Here is an 18668-nt window from a genome sequence, read left to right as displayed (position 1 = left end):
TTATTATTATTATTATTATTATTATTATTATTATTATTATCTGCTAATTCCAATTGAACTCGTTATGCTAATGGTGGGTTTCTAATTGTCGAGTTACTCAATTATTTTACCGAACTAAAACGGACGCCTTCCACTTCCTTTGTTTTGTTCCTTGCAGCAGTATACTTGAAGCATGAACACAGTAAGTACATAAAAGGCTATTACACAACTAATGCACAGTATTAATTATTGGATCAGAGACGTACTTTAGCTACTTGTATTATTGTCTGGGTTAAAGAGAGTACACAGAAAAGGAGACCTTCTTATGTCTGGTTACTTAATGAGTTGGAGGTTGTTATTTGGAGGTGAACAGGTTAAAGTATATTTGTCTCACGACTTCAAGGTGTTTGCATTTATTTATTTTTTCTTTTTCTAGATTTTTTTATTTTATTATTTTCCTATTAATCTTTCTGTTTAGTAGTAGAAATATTTATTCCATGTATAACTCAGACCAATAACTTAAACATGTTATTTCACTAGTGGTGTTCCTAGGCATTAATCTTCAGTAATCAAAGTAATGTTCTCACACGCGTCAGTTACGTGTCAATCATGGGCAACTTCCTCACCTAAAGAGGTTGAGTGTTATATCTATCTATCTATCGATCTATATATATATGTATAATCATGCAAAATATTTCCTGACATTAAAATTAAATTAAATTAATTTATAAATGTATGGGGTGATCCACTTACCTTAATTCCCTTGGAAATTTTAAATCACTAGTAACTGATAAAAGTCACTGAAATTACGCAGATGCAAATATAAAGAAGAAGAAATAGCTTGACATCCTCTGAGATGCCACCAGATTAACAATTTTGCCAACCCAAGATAAAACGTTTTTATTGGAACTGTGTTACATTCAAATCAGTATAATAAACGAAAACAAACATATAATACTTTATTCGTTCTTTTTTCACGTAGTTTAACGTCCCGCAATTATGTTCCTTAGGCTAAAAGAAACGGGAAATGGATGATGATGGAAGAATTGGTAGCATTAGAATGTGGGATGAAACAGGTGTAGCCTCAAGAAAAGCCCCACGGACACGATGTTGTCCACCACAAGCTCACTTGGACTTTATTGATTATTCAGTGTGACAAACTACGGATACTATAGTATGACAAACATCCAGATTTTGGAACCATAGACAACAGTAATAACAAATACAAGCGAGATGAACGGGACAATGTACATCCAAAGTATCTTAGTCAGTGTCATGCCGTGGAAATTCAGCGCCCAGGGCGAGAGTATATGACGGCGCGGGCGTATATATGAGTGAGGTCGACAGACCACCCGCAAAACACCATCATAGTTGACGCGAAGCAGAAATTTTTCAAAAATAAACTCTGCATTTCTTTGATTTTGAGCACTTTTTATTATTTTCCCTTCCATTTTATATATATATCTTTCCTCTTTTCCTCCAGAATTTTGCTCCCCACGGCACGGCACTGATCTTAGTAACACTATGATAGTATGATCATAGTGTGATACTATGATAGTGATACTATTATAGCATAGTAATATTATGATCATAATGTGACACATTTCGAATAAATAGCAACAAAGTTACAAGGAATGAAAAATTTTATACCATTTTATGTAATGATCTATTTGCATCGAACATTGCTTCAAAGGTGAAAACATGTGAAAAACCCTGCGCCGTAGCACTAATATCTTCAGTGTTTATTTGAATTAAAATATCAAGTCCCATAACGTTTATTTCCACTGACATTAAGTTATCCCGTAATAAAAATAAAGCTTATAAACACTCATTATCATCATTATATTTACTTCATAGAAAGTATTTTCAGCACTTTTAATATAGAGCTAAACTCATTATTTGAGATTATAGAACATTGGTATTCATAACCACGATATATCAAATTTTACTGCTTCATTCAGTACATTACAAAGATTGACAAAGTTGTCTTTATTCATATATAAAGTTTGTAGAATTATTTTATCTGAACAAAAGGTACATACAAAAATAATAACAGGCGAGTGAAGAAAAATGTTGTTTAATATTTGATCTGTATAAAATCTAAAAATAGAGCAGCTTGACATTTTAATCTTTCATGCAAGAAAAACTAGATACAACATATAATGATAAAATATGCCCAATCGGATTTAAAACATAACAAAGAAATTACTTTTAATACATACTTGCAACACTAAAAAATCGTCATGGAAACACATGAATGTAAGGTCGTTTTCATGTAATTGTTTAATAATAATAATAATAATAATAATAATAATAATAATAATAATAATAATAATAATAATAATAATAATAATAATAATAATAATAATAATAATAATAATAATAATAATAATATGTTTCTAAAATCCATAATCCTTGTTTCATCATACGAGCATAATGAAATTGAATTCCAGCTGAGAAATTCTCCATACTCTTTTACTCAGTGCATTGGTCCAAATAAGACGTCATGTCATGTTGATATTTTTTTTAGTTTTACACAAATGGTTATGTCGTATCTTTAGATATTATACTTTCCTATATTGTATGTGACCTCTGGAATATTATATGAACTTTGATGGATAGTTAAGATAAATAAAAGAAAGTTTATAGAGGTATACAAAGTTCTAAAGTGATCGTAAAAATGCAGAAATCATGGGTAGGAGTTAAAATGTTAATTATCGAAGTGTTGAAGAAAAACTACGATAAATGCAATAATAGTAAAGATTACGTTATAATCCATGTGAACTGAAGCGTGTAAATAGATATAATTACAGAAAATGTACATAAATGCATGTGAGAGACAAGCACGTAATCAAAATGGTTGCTGATTATATCTCTATTCTCGATATATTGCTTACGAGAGTTTACGGTTCTACCAGGAAACTCACTATCCGATATGATGTTGTAATGAGGAATATATGTATGTTTGGCAGTGACTAGATAACGATGAAAATTTGTAGGTGTTATTGGAGTGTCAGCTGTTTGCAATGGTACCGCCGGTTCTGGTTTTGTTGATTCTGCCTAAGGTTACTGAATAAATAATTTGGGTTTATGCTTTTATGAGTGGGACAGACGTTTAGATTGGATGGTCACATCAGGACAGTCCTTGGTGAGATAAACTTGACTTCAGTAGCCAATTTTCTTATATTCTGATGTTCTGAGATGTTCTGACGCAAAGCGCTGTCGCGTTAATTATAAGATTAACATATTTCGTAAGAAATTTACAATAAACCTGGAGTTCAGAAAATTTCATTATTATTATTATTATTATTATTATTATTATTATTATTATTATTATTATTATTATTATTATTATTATTATTATTATTATTATTATTATCTCGTAAATGTGTGGTACATTGCGTAACCGTTGATCAGTAACTTTTTAATTACGAGTTAGGATCTCACTAAACATGTACACCCATATGTCTAAGAATATGTGTACGTTTTTGAACCTGTAAGTTGTCAGCTGAGAATTCCAATTCATCTGTTGGCTCTTGGTCTGTCGTCTCTTTATTTATGCCCTTGGATCAAATGAAAGGAGTAGAGAAGATTTTTCTAGAGTTGAGTCGCTTTGTTGTCATGCTAACTTCGGGAACAAATATTTCTTATAACTTGCCTTCTTGCAGGAAACGGTAATGTTTGGAATTTTAAGATTTTAAAATCACATTTCTTGTGAATATAATTTTTAAAACCTAAGCATAAGGTACAACTTTCTTAAGTTCAAGCATATTTTGCTTACCTGTTTGTTGGTTATTTTTTCCTGGCTATTATGCACCTTTCAACGCCCAAGCTAAATGAGGTATGGATCTATAGCTTAACGTAGAATTCGAATTAACTGGGTTCCACCAAAAATCGAACCCGGATGCCCGAGTAAAATATTTTGATTGCTCTTTCCGTATATCGTATCAAAGTCAGTCAAAACAAAAATTATAGATTTTTTGGTTCAAGAGTTTTTATTTGAGAAACAGCAATTGATAATTCACAAAATTTCCAAAGTCAATAGCTTTGTTTGTGTCTTTTACATCTTGCAATTGAAATTAATCTTTAAAACAAATTTTGTTGATTGCTCTGAGAAGCAGTCATTGTCAGCTCGCATTCGTTTCAATACACTTCCTCTTGTCTATGTCGCTTCCTTTTAGTTGGGGTATATCTTTGTTACAGCTTGTATTTTTAGAGATGCATGCCAATAGAGTGTCTACATAGTTCTAACCTTGACTCTCACCTTACATGCAATTTTCTTACAACCACTAATACTTTTCAGTAACTTTTCAGACTGTGTTGGAGGATATCCTGTACAGTAATTTGCTACAGTCAAGATAGTGATCTCGTTCTTTGCTTTTTTGCAATATTCCTGATTAATGTAAAGAAGAAATAAGGTAACTAGCACCTGCTCTTTAGTTTATCGACACGTTTTAGTGTACAGTAATTAAAGGAATGTGTCTACTTTATAAACGGTGTTCACGCCTACAGAAACGAGCACAAGCCAATGACAAAAGGAAACCAATTTACTTACCTTCTTTCTTTGCTTTAATAATATGGCATTATAGGTTAAGTGCACAAGGTAAAAAATGAATAAACTAGAAAACAAAGCAAATCTTTCTTTTTACTTTTTATATACACATTAAAGTATGTATAAAGGATAAACGTCACATAATCCATGTAGATGATGAATGCGTTCACCATGGGCGGTTGATTACTACCAGTCCCTATCATAAACATAATTTTTATGCTGCATATTTTTTAACGCGCACGTTGTTAAAGAGGCTTTTTAAATTTAATGAGCGTAAATGGTTTTAATGAAACTTCTAAAACCAGTTTCTCGCTTGTAGGGGTTCGCGGTGCAAAATCACACACATACACACATGCGAATGCATAGCTGTTCTACTGATAGTGTGTGAATATAAATATATACATATAATCGTTTTCATAAGCGCCATTATACTATATAGATGTTAATTAATCAATTAGGCGTAGTGATATAACTGCCATATAAGAATCGGAGGTGATGGTTTCTTGAAATATGACGTTAAAACAGGCAAGAAATTTTACACGCATATATTACGTGATCTAAACTTAATAACTGCAAGTGTTTTTGTTATACAAACTGAGATTTATTATTGTTTACATTTCTTCGCCTTAGTCAAAAAATATGTTTATTATCACGTCTTGTGAAGAAAAAAAATTAACAAAACCTAGCGTTTCAATGATGGAAAATTTAAGTATTATGAGAACACATTGATCCAATGTTATAGCGATCTTCCTCTTGTATAAAAGGTTCCTGGTTCGATTTCAGATCATTATCGCTTGTAGCAAACAATGTAGTGATTGTGTGATTTCTGAAGAGTTTTCTGCTTCCTCCAAACACTTTTTTCCAGTAAGTCTGCCAATACTGTTAACCTCTTTTATTTACTATTTATCTTCATTCCTATTGGACATTATTGTGTGAATTTTGAAACTATAATTCCAAGTGAATGATTTTTTTATGTATATAGAAACATCCATTGACAAAAAATGTTCTATTTAAAACATATAAGGTAAGCATATCTCTCTCATATTCGTCATTTCATAATGGTTTATTATTAGACTTTATTATTATTATTATTATTATTATTATTATTATTATTATTATTATTATTATTATTATTATTATTATTATTATTATTATTGTTGTTACTATTATTATTATTATTATTATTATTATTATTATTATTATTATTATTATTATTATTATTATAGTAATATAATTATAAATCACTTGCAGATTATGCTTGCTACAAACAATCTTCTTTTTCACCTATTAGACAATATGACAAGCAAAAGGCGAGGCGAAATCAATGTAGCTTGTTACAATTTAATTCTACTTTAAAAAAAGAAAAGAAAGAAAGGAAAAGTCTATAAATTACTTTTATAAAAATTAGTTTAATCTCTCTGAAGATACTGTAAAATGTATATTTATTTTAATATAAAGAAACCTTAAATTTATGGATAAAATATAATTTCGACCTTGTTTTAGTACGCTGGATCAATTATTACGACTATCGACGGCTGTTTATAATTTATATAACACAAGTTTTGCTTTTTGTCTGATAGCCTTAGACGTACAAAAATCTTTCGATAAAGTCCGGTGCCCTGGTTTACTATACAAACTCCATAATTACCTCCTATCATCTTAATATACCCGATTCATATATTCTTTCTTATTAGGGCGCTTAGTTGTTATCTCTACTAACGGAACACTCTCTCATCCAATCTTCCTTCAATCTGGCGTCCCTCAAGGCTCGTCACTGTTTCTTCCGTTATCCCTATTGTAAGTTACTGAACACATATGCGTGCTTCACTTTGCTGAAGACATCATCTTTTTCACAGTGGCCCACACAGTGCAATCCATCAACAAAACTATGCAAAATGTAAAGAAAAAGAAAAATGTAAATGGTTGAGTGAAAGAAAAGCTTATGCCTTAACTCCACCATTTTAAATAATAAATAAATAAATAAATAAATAAATAGCAATTGACGCATTCGTTCGCTGGTAAAACACGTAGTAGCTAAGTATTAATTCTAAAAAACTCCAGGCAATTGTTTTCCTACCCCGTAGACGCTGTTCACAAGTATACAGAAACGTAAATCGATTAAACTTCAAGTGGATCATACGCCTGTCCTGGCATCAAATGCTCTTACTTATCGTGCTGTCATCTTTGACTCCAACCTTTTCTGAACTCCACATCTCACCAACATCATCCTCCAAACGAAAATTGGCTCAATCTACTCAAATGTTAAGTTGGTAGTTAAAAGCGTTAACAGTAATTAACATATATATGTCATTTCTGCGTAGTGCATTAACATATGAACACATTGCTTGGCCCTCCAAACCCCCCAAATTCTATCAGAAATTCGCTATCCTAGAAAACCTCCTTAGCACATCGCATCAGCTTACCGCATCCGACAGGTTACTATATGAGCTCATTGATTTTCCACCTTTATTGCGTCATCTCGTACAGAACAGTTTGCATACGCATTGTCCAAAACCACCCCATGTTATTCAATATCCTCACATACGACCGGAATCACGATACACCACCAACTTATATCGGTACTCCTCTACAGCACTCCATGACTCTATATCATTTGCAGCTAGATGGTGATATAGTAGATCCTGAAATCTTTCAAATCTACCAAGCACGTGAACTTTCATACTTCATATATCCATCATGTGCACCGTAACTAACTATTAACATGGGCTTCCTCTCTCCATCAGTTCCTGAATCGCTTCAGGAATAGAAGATAGCTTACATTCATCAGCCCTAACAAATCCCTGTGATGTAGCGTTCAGAGCACTGCATTTAATCACCATCTATTTCTCTGCTTACTACATTCTGCATTATATTTACTTCAAACTTCGCATTGCCGTAACTCAACATGTCATGACAATTATTACGTGTCATTCTGTTCAATGTTAAGGTAATGACTCTGAACTATTTGATTCGCGGTATGTCGTGTTAAGAGCTGACAGAAATAGTCCGTATTACTTCTGGTAAAAAAAAAGGTGGGTGATGGTGTTGTATTAGCAGTAAATAAAAAATATCGAGTACAGAAAATTTCTCCCCCAAATATTCCTAGTGTGGACTGTATTACAGTAAAAGTTTTTGTAGATACAGTTACTTGTATATATATATATATATATATATATATATATATATATATATATATATATATATATATATATATATATATATATATATATATATGTCTTGTGTATATTGCACCTGGGTCAAATCAATCAACATATAGAGAATATTTTGAATACATATTTAACGTACTACATCCAGGGAGTAACATTCTTCTGACAGGCGATTATAATCTCTCACAGGTCACGGGAACTGATTTTAATTTCTTACCAACTACTGGAACCTGTCAAGAATTATTTCATTTAATGAATTTGTATAATTTACGAACTCTGAATAATATTTAAAACTCATACGGCAAAACGCTTGATTTAATACTCTCAAACCTTACTAGCGTAGAGGTCATACACGAACACCCTCCCCTTGTATCCGAGGATGCTTACCATCCAGCCCTACTAATTGAATATAAATATATTAACTTTAGAAATGCTAAGTGTACAACGAAAAGCGAAGTAAGAGATTTTTTTTTTAAGTTGACTTTGATGAACTGGACTGCAAAATATCACAAACAAATTGGGAACCTATCACAGATAGTTTGCCTGTGGACGGCTCTGTGGATTCTTTCTATAATATACTCTATTCTATTTTTGACCGGTGCATCCCGAAAAAAAAGAGCTAAATTCAATTATCCTATTGGGTTTTCAAGTGACATAATTAGATTAATTAAGAGCAATTCATATCACCATAAGAAATGGAAGCAGGGTTCTTGGGACGCACTATATCACTACAATAAATTTAAAGAATTGAGAGCTCTTTTGAAAAAAAAATTCCAAGGCATACAATGCATTCTTAAACAACTGTGAGGCCAACATTATAAGTAATCCTAAGACTTTCTGGACGTATGTTAAGAATAAAAAGAGTAATTCGGGAAGTAATTTGTTTCACTATAACGATCAAACTTTGAGTGACGATACTGCTATTGCAAATGCATTTATGGCAAATTTTCAAGTGACACACAATAAATCAAGTTATAATCTTATTCCTATGGAGCAATACAATAATTCGGATTTCTGGATAAATTAAATATTAACTTTATAGACATCGAAGATGTTGAGAATGCTATTAAAAAACTTAAACTACGTTCATCTTGTGAGCCGGATAAAATACCACTGTATATCATTAAAGGCTGCTCAGAAATACTGAAACATCCCCTACAGGTTATTTTTAACAAGTCAATAGCTTCTTCTACGTTTCCTATGAAATGGAAGATAGGTGACGTCTGTCCCATTCCCAAAACAGGTTATCCTACTGACCAAATAAAAAATTATCGGTCGGTAACACTGCTATCTGCCCCATCTAAGATATTTGAAATTATTATATACGAAAAAAAATTACTCACATGTACGATCAGTAATATCTCCCTTTCAACATGGTTCCATGCCAAACAGGTCAACTGTAACTAATCTGTCAGAACTTACACATTTTATAGCTAATCAAGTTGATAAAAAGGAACAAGTAGATGTAATTTATGCAGATTTCTCCAAGGCGTTCGACGTAATTAATCACGATATACTTCTAAGCAAACTTGTGACATTCAATTTTTCACAAAACCTTCAACAATTTATAGCGTCCTATCTTTGCCAACGCAAACATTGCGTTCGATACAAAAATATTTTAACTGAGGAATATGTCGTAGACTCTGGTGTGCCTCAAGGATCGAACTTAGGATCACTATTATTTATATTATTTGTTAATGATTTACCACCTGTAATAACATCCCCCCACAAACTATTATTTGCTGACGCTTTAAAAATCTATCGTAGCATCTCCACGGAATTAGGCGCTATTTCTTTGCAAAGCGACATAAATTCTATTTTCCAATGGTGTGAATCAAACAAATTGCTGTTAAATATTAAAAAATGTAAAGTAATATCATACACCAGGAAAATGAACTATGTCCGCAATGTGTATACTATTAATCAAACACCAATTGAGAGAGTAGATTATATAACTGATCTTGGAGTCACTCTGCAGTCAAACCTATTATTCGATATTCATGTCAACAGAGTAGTTGGTGCGGCCTTTAGGAACCTTGGCTTTGTGATGAGATTAGGAAGTGATTTTTCTAACACCAATGTCCTCAAAACACTATGCATTGCCTATGTAAGGTCTAAGGTGGAATATGCAGCGATAATATAGGGTTCTGATAGTAAGAAATGTACAAATAAAATCGAAAATATTCAAAATAAATTTGTGCGCTTTTTAACATATAAAGAAACAGGGATATATCCGAAATTTGAAAAGTATGAAGATCTTCGAAGCAAATATTTATTACAATCACTTGAAAGCAGGAGGACTCACTTCATTTTATCTTTCTTACATAAAATAATTCATAGTACAGTAGACTCAGAATATTTATTATCAGAAATCAAACTTCACGTCCCACATAGAGCAACAAGACCCCATAATAGCATATTCCATCTCTCAGCGCAAAGGACTAATGCATTGGATGTATCGCCTGTCAGAAAAATGTGTTTATTGTATGATAAGTTGTCAGAAAAACACCCAGAGATAGACATTTTTAGCTATAGACAGAATTTTACTCTAAATAAATAAGGTGTAGATCATGTTATATGTATTTTAAAGTATTTTGCTATCGTATAATTTTGTTATCATATGTGTATTTTAAATTATATTATCATGATGGAAAACTGTAATTAGGCATCAGCCTTTTGTTTTCTGAAATAAATAAATAAATAAATAAATAAAACTCTTGGCCTCCCCATCGTATTATGCCTGTACCTGATCATATATTGTTTTTCTCACTTCATGCATTTCACTGTATGTGTCTGTAATCAATTAATCCATAATATTAAATGTATTTACACCTCTTAGACCACACAAATTCAAATGCAATTTAACCTTTATATCTGAAGCACTTACCTAAAGAAAAGAAAAAAATCTTTCCCGGAGTCCATCGTAGATCTGCCTCGTTAACTTCTCACATTAGTATTTTTGTCCAGTAAAACATTCTTAGGGTGACCAGCAATGCTCCTAGAAAACCTGGCCCACTAGTTCCGTTGCTAGGTCCGCCTATGGGAACAAACCTTCTACGGAGATTTCAATGCACCAAAAGTGCTTGGAACTGAATGCATTGTTATTCAGGGGGATTACTTTGAAGGTGATAGTGGCATGGGCGCCAGCCTTGATTTTCAAAAAAGGTTCAATTTCTCGAAATTCATATCTGAACGTATTAGATTTGCTTACTCACACACTATAAAACGTAATATACGGTGTATTTACTGGAATCAATAAAGTCATGCAATAGGCATAATTAATTATTGTTCTAGATGAAGTGTTATGTACATCAAGGTGTGTACACTCGTTACTTCGCTTGTGATTCGGTCATTTGCTCCCCCTAGAAGAAATCTAGTTGGCGTTTCAAGATAGTGGCATACCTATTTCAAATATTTTGTTCTCTGTAGGCCCAGGTTTGCAATATTTTGATAGTACCACGTAAATAAATTATTCTTTCAAACATTAAATAGTGGTAGAGGCTCTTGGGTGCCATATGCAAAGTATTTGCATGTTCCTAGAGCAAGATATAACTTTTACTTCCCATCGCTGGTCTAGTGCTATACCTGCCTGGTTCAATTTCAAACGATGAAGTCAGTGAATATGTCATATCACAATTTATAGTGAGTACAATCAGTGACTCTTCCCTACCCCTCCTTGTCTTTCACTCCTACAAGTATGTTAAACACTGTTATAGATATAAGTGCATTTATGGGTAATTGATATTTCTTTTATTCTCATAAGTATCTTATGACAATACATAACCTTATACATATATTACGTTATCGAAAGAAAACCTTTCCACCTAGCCCATGACCAAGGTGCTGTAAAGGTCTCTTCAACTCTTTGTAAATACCGGTTCCAGTAATACAAAGGAAGGAGGTATGGAAGGAGCTAATCGCTGTGACGAAACATTAAATTGAATAATGATTAATTTCTTCCTGTCATGTAGACACAAAATGAACATTTAACATCACGATCAGAATCAAGATCGTGACTTTGGGCCACATGTTGCTCCCAGAGGGTGAAACTGAAATTTTACACTTTGCTATAACACATATTCTCTTAACCTTTCTTTTAATATATTTTGGTTACTACGTTAGTTAGTTCATTTTGTACGTACATGCAATATTCAACGCCTGTACGTAGAAGGAATATTCAACGCCCTTGTATAATTCTATCTAAGGTCAAGTGGGGCTATTTTGACACAAATAAAGAAAACATTTGCCAGAATATAGTGAATTGAGACCCTTATTAGATTCTGAAGTAAAAATATGTTTCATAATAGCCTCGCACTTGGGCTGTTATGACACAGTGCTGGGGCTATTACGAGACACATTTATTAATCAGGCTCAGGTGGTCATACGAATATGTGATGATTATTGTAAGACAGACAAGGACATGCTTTGTGAGAAAAAGGTTTGGATGCAGAGGTCGGTAGTTTTGTGTACAGTATTTACTCAAAATCAGTACAACAATAATCCTGAAAATGATGGAAAATTTTAACTGCATAACTTTTTGTATTTTTTTTTTTTTTTTTAAGAAAATGATCTGCTTCAATGAGAATTTATTTCACATTGTTCTCTTTGTTTCTGCCAGGTTTTTTTTTTAATTTAAAAAAAATGAAACTTGAGGTGATAAATGCACAAAGCTATGAAGACAACAAAAATTCATAAATATAAATAGAAGGATAGAAGGGGAGTGCATTTCAATGATTGTAACAGCTCTCACAACAGTTCCTGAAACTGCCTCATAATAGCCCCATGTCTTTGACGGCTCCGAGTCACCCACAGGCTGCTAGACATGTGAATGGTTTTGGTGATTCTTAATGTCTACTACCTGCTAATATTTTGAAGTTTGGATTACCATGTATAGATCAAGACTTATAATAAAAGATTCCTGACATAAAACATTTTTTTTGGCACAAAATGGAGAGTTTTGGGATTGATATTTTTACCATTAGTCAGTGCTCAAGAATAGTTTTCAAACATGGATATAATAGATCACTCAATGGCCTGAACTTAGTAATTTTTAGAAGTCTCTAGTATACATCGTTTTAATTCTTTCCGAGTGTCTCATAACAGCCTCTCTCTATATATAGGGTGTCTCACAATAGCCTCATATCGCCCTTTATTTGATACAATATTGCTTTAAACATATACAATGATTAAATTTTCTAACACTGGATTTAAAAAAGGATTAAAAGGAAGAAAAATATTTGGTGCAAAATTATTTTAGTTGTTAAAAGCTGACAAACTTTAAAATAATTCTTTCCACTTTCTAAAAATTAAATGATAATCGTGAAAAGAAATCGAACTGGAGATTTCAACTGATTTACAAGTTTCCTGGTTCTTACATGCTGAAAAAGTAGTATTTAAATGAATGTCAGTCTATTTGTTCGTCCCAATGTATATGCACAAGCTAGATATTATACCGTTCAACATATTCAAACCAAATTTAATTACAAACCTTATATTATGGTATGAGAAAACCAAGAAGACGTTGTTCACATTTGAAGTGAATTATTTCCGGGTAATTTTCTCAACAGCTCAGGCTATTTTGTTAACATTTCCTAAATAAATGTTTTATTAACAGCCTACAATATGGTATGTCACTTCTCTCATAAAATTCAGAAAACGTAGTTTACTCTTAAGGATGAATTACATTCGGACGATTTTCTTAAAACCGAATAGGATGATTTTGTTCATATTTGTATAACAGCGTAAACCATAAGTCATTTCCCATGAAGAAAATCGCAAGGGATTGTTTAAACTTGATATGTTGGTATTCGGATAATGTTCTCTTAAAGACCTATGCTATTTTATTATAATTCATAAATAAATATTTGATTAATAACCTTACAATATGGCTTGTCATTTCGAACGCCAGATCTAGGGTGTGGAAGTGAGAAGTCCACTAAAACTTTGAGGGTCCATTTGTGTTTGATATGATTTGTAATAACAACAACTTGGCTCTAAAACAAATTGTACTAGATCAACATTATGTTTAAAGGTATCGCATCGCAGTTTGCTAAGCAAAATCCTAGGAATGATGCAAACTAAAAATTGTGTCCCAAAATGCGATGCATGTATGATAATGTATTACCGAAATGGGTTATATTTGCTGTAGAAAACAGAATACCATTGTGTCCCCTTTATGACGGAACGGTTCTCTTTCAATCTTACATATAGCTAAAGGTCTCGGAAACCCGACATTTCCCTTCAGGTATTCGTTGGACTCTGAAGAACACAATCTACTACGGACTAAAACCAAATTATTGGAAACTGACTGAGGAATTGACGACAAAGACCATGTCCTGTTCGTCACTTTATTCTATCTGTAAAGAAAGGCTCAATGGGCTCTTGAAGTCCAAGACTCGAGATTACTTTTCGGAAACTAGCCCACTATCTTCAAAAGGGGATCTTAGCAGTAGTCTTTTCTGCACTCCTATTTTTAATTGTGAACGATGAAAGGAGAGAACAAAGTATGGTTTTCGTAAAAAAAAAAATTCGAATTCGAAATTTCTATGGATTTACAAGTTTCATAGCCTAAGATACCGAAAGTGATTTTTCGACATTTATCCGTCTATTTGTTTGTCCTGATGTACCCTCAACAAAAGGCCATAACGTTCAACGTGTCTGAACCAAATTATAAACTTAACATTTTCATATGACACTTCAAGAAATTTTTCGAATTTTCTTCCTACCGCTAAAAATAAGAGTAACTTACTTAAGTGTAAAAATAAACAAATGCTATTTTCTGAAAAACAACTCCAACGATTTTGTTTATATTTCATAAATCAGTTTTCCAAAAATAACTCCATTTTGTGATATAAGTTTTTTCTCTAGAAAAATCAAGAAGGGGTAGTAGTTAATGTTGGGGTGTTTTCTTTTGACGATTTTCTCAAAAAGAATCAGGCAATCTTCTTCATACTTTATGAATGAATATTTGATTAATATCATGATAATATAAGCAAGTTCAATGGTCCTGATAAAAAAAATGTTTAATCTTCGAGATGAGTTTTTAGGGGACGATTTTCTCAAAAACAAATCATGCCATTTGCTCATACTTTATAAACATTCATCATATATATCATCATATATATAAATACTTCATTAATAATGTGACAATGTGACACATGTAACTCATTTGTTCTGTAACATATGCGAAGAGTAGTTTATTCTTAGCCGTGATTCTTTCCGGGTGATTTTCCTCAGGAACGACTCAGTTGATTTTGTTCTAATTTATAAAATAACACTTCCATTAATAACCTGACAATATGGCAATTTTTTCATGTTTTGAATATATGTACCCCTCATGTTTTGAATATATGTATTATCTGTCAGGAAAGTAAATGTACCCCTATTTTTCGAGTCTGGCATTCCTGCGCTCCATCCGTGGAGAGTATGAGAATTAAATCAATCAAATGTTTACTGAGGGGCGAAAAGAAAAGTTTAATCTGAATAAGATACTATAGAGGGGCACAAGCTGTGAATACGAATAGTGCATAGTGTAAATAAAGGACGACACCAAAAGAAAAAGCCAGAAACAGCTGTTAAACTTAGAAAAAAGAGTAAAAATTGTCGAAGTGGGAACATAAAACACAAATACAACAAATACGCCGACAACTAAACGTTTACTATCCCATGATCTTGCTGTAGTGGTTAAGGTGATGGCTTACAAATGCAAAGGTCGTAAATTCGAATCCTCGGCAAGGACATTTAAAAAATTTTTGTTAATAATACATACAGCTCATGAGAGATGGTAAGAGAGGTCGTATTTAGTTTTTCGTAGCAATTGGTAATGTTTAGTACTGATAATACTTTTTGTCTTTGCGTATTGCTTTTATTCTTGTCTTCATTTAAAAAGAGAAGAATATCCGAACAAATGCCACCAAAATTCCTCATATTTTGAATGTAAACGCCATTTGCAATTAGCGAAGAATAAAAATTGAACGTTCCGATGCAGTTGCAAAAAGTAAAAAGAAAAACATGAAAGTGGACCATACTCATGGTTATTAAAAATACAATTTCTACATGCCTTACACCTCCCGACCACGTTTCTACGTTAGCAAGTAAGAGGCTTGTGTTTAGGTTAGGCTGGTCAATACGTTTTGCAAAGGGGCCCGGTTTAGCTCTGACGCACCACAGGTGCGAGAAGGGAGTAAACACTTTTTCTCTCTCCCTCTGTGTGTCTATTTATCTATCTATCTGTATATATATAACGCTATTTGTGAATGCCATAACCACCCTAATTTTCAGCGGATTGAGACAAAACTTGGCACAAACATTAATTGTTGAAATATCTTGATGAGTTCGTTAACCAGAATAATCAGATGAAAATGTTCAAAATGGCGGCCCTTCAAACTCTTAAAAACTTCCAAGGGAACCAAATTTCGCCCATAAATAGGTATTCAGAAAGTTTGAATAACTTTTCCTCTTTTACTGAAATATTTGTGTGCAGGGACTTATTGAAATATTGGACCCGATTAATCGCCTAAAGAAGGTTCACGCCCTTTCGCTACGGTCAGGCTTTTTTTTTTTTTTTTTGCAGGAGGGGGTTATTTTCGTATCGGAATAAGATGATTGTTAGTGATGATATGGAATTACACATTGAAAGTGAAGTAACTTGTGAAACGTATTATTTAAGAAATAATATAATAAATGTGCTTTCCCCTAACACAGAGAACTGTAAATCATGTATTTCGAGTTCGGGAGCCTGAATGGCGAGGAGTGTTATTTGATTTGCTTTTTAGTAACACATTGCATTGCAAATAAAGGTAGGCAACATTAGTGATAAGTAAAACAATAATAATAATAATAATAATAATAATAATAATAATAATAATAATAATAATAATAATAATAATAATAATAATAATAATAATAGGTGTTGTTTGTGGCAAGGCAATATCTTTCTCAATTCTTCTTCAAACGTAATGATTGTAACGCCATATCTCCCTTACAAACAAAATATTAGCAATTTACATCGAGAGAACGGGAAATTGTAGAGTGATGGGAGCAACGTTGGACAGTATGCACTCATAGTACTCAGAAAAATAAGCGATTTCAATGCAAAATGAACGAAGAGTCATTGCCATGGGTAGTCATGAAGCCACTGCAGAGCCCTCTTTAGGCAAAATGTCGATAACTTATATCGAGAGAACAGGAGGTGATAGTAAGATGGGTCGAACGTTGGACACCGTGGACCCATAAGGCGCATCGAAAAAATTAGGGGGGGGCGCCAACCAGCCTTACTTATTGTCGAAATACACACAAGAGTTAGCTACTAATATTTCATATTATTATTATTATTATTATTATTATTATTATTATTATTATTATTATTATTATTATTATTATTATTATTATCGACAGCGTCTTTTCATTACGTGTGCATGTTTGACATGAAGCCAAAGAGAAGATCCATCATTCGTAGAAAGAATAAGAATAGTCAGTTACTTTAACTGTGAACGACGGCGAAAAATACGAAAAGTGTGACTACCTGTAGCGAAAATAAACAATACTTTCTCTCAAATGGATAAAAAAAACAAGCCGAGATAGATTCGAACTCGCATGGACGGCGCGAAAAGCCAGTTCATTGTCCCTCTTTTTTAACTGACTCACCGAACGTGTTTCAGTAACTTACTTATTGCTAATCTTACTTTCTTCACTAGTTTAACTTGCTTTTTCTAATAACGACAGGGACACCAACACAGAAACATCGAGGACAGTTAAAAATCATAGATGCTCTCCCGCCGGGAATCGAACCCGGGACATCATACACCAAAGGCGCACGTGCTTGCCACTAGACCAGCGGAGAGGGCACCGCTCACTCCCTGTGTCGTTAGGGATTACGACCACTGTATTGCCAGCTATCACTTCTGTGGGTTGTATACTATGATCACATGTTTCTTCTTTGCTGGAAGAGTTAAACCTACATTCTATGTAATACAATGAGGTATTTAGACCTACATGCTCTTCATATAATGTAATAAAAGGGCCATGCTGAGAATAAGAAAAAGAACATTCCTTGGACAAAACGGAAACTATTAGCATCAGAAATATTTATCTACAAGGCATGCGCAGTAGTATATTTCAGAATAGTTACTGTTTAGTTCAGTAAACGAAGAAAGGGGTATAAAAAAGCAAATTTGTCGCGTCAACGAGATCGACTAGAGTTGACAGAGGCGGAAGCAGATGTGTAGTAATACAACAACTTGGTTAAACTGATAATTGGTTCTTTATAGTGTAGTAGGTCGTACCACAACTTTACGGGAGAGCAGAAAAAGACTTATTAACGCTATAGTAAGCTTTAGTAACACGATCATATAGACACAAATGGATGTAACTGTGAGTACTACAACTTGGATTTAACGAAAGCCGTTTAGATATTCTGTGGTTTGCAGGGTTGTATAAGACACAATTAAATTCTTCATACCTCAGCTTCCAGTAGATACATGCAATTTCTGGTTAGATACTGAAACTGCTGTCGGATTTTAATACATGACGTATTGCAGGATACATAATGCTAAGCACTGAGTATCTACTTGTTTGTTTGTAGACAGCTACTAGCTTAGTGTTCTGAAAGATTGTGTATAAACTAGGGATAGCCAATTCCGGAATTATTACTTTTCGGACTCCCGAAAGTAAAACCGGACAAATTCCGGAATTCGAAAAATTCCGATTTTGGAATAATTCCGGAATTCGGAAAAATCCGGAATTTAGAAATTTCTGATTTCGTTAACATTCCGGAATTCGGAAAAATCCGGATTTTTTCGAAATTCGGAGTTTTTCTCAATTCCGTAATTTTCTTAATTCCGAATTCTTCCCGAGCTCCGGAATTCTTCTGAATTATGGAGTTTAACTAAATTTCATAATTTTCCGAAATCCGGAAAGTGAAAGTTCCGCTTCCGAAAAATGAATTTATTTTGGTTAATATGAATCGTGGC

This window comes from Thermobia domestica, chromosome 8, assembly GCF_964235325.1.
Source record: "Thermobia domestica chromosome 8, izTheDome1.hap1.1, whole genome shotgun sequence".
Classification (NCBI taxonomy): Eukaryota; Metazoa; Arthropoda; class Insecta; order Zygentoma; family Lepismatidae; genus Thermobia; species Thermobia domestica.
The sequence above is the reverse complement of the archived record's forward strand: the minus strand, read 5'-3'. Positions refer to the sequence as shown.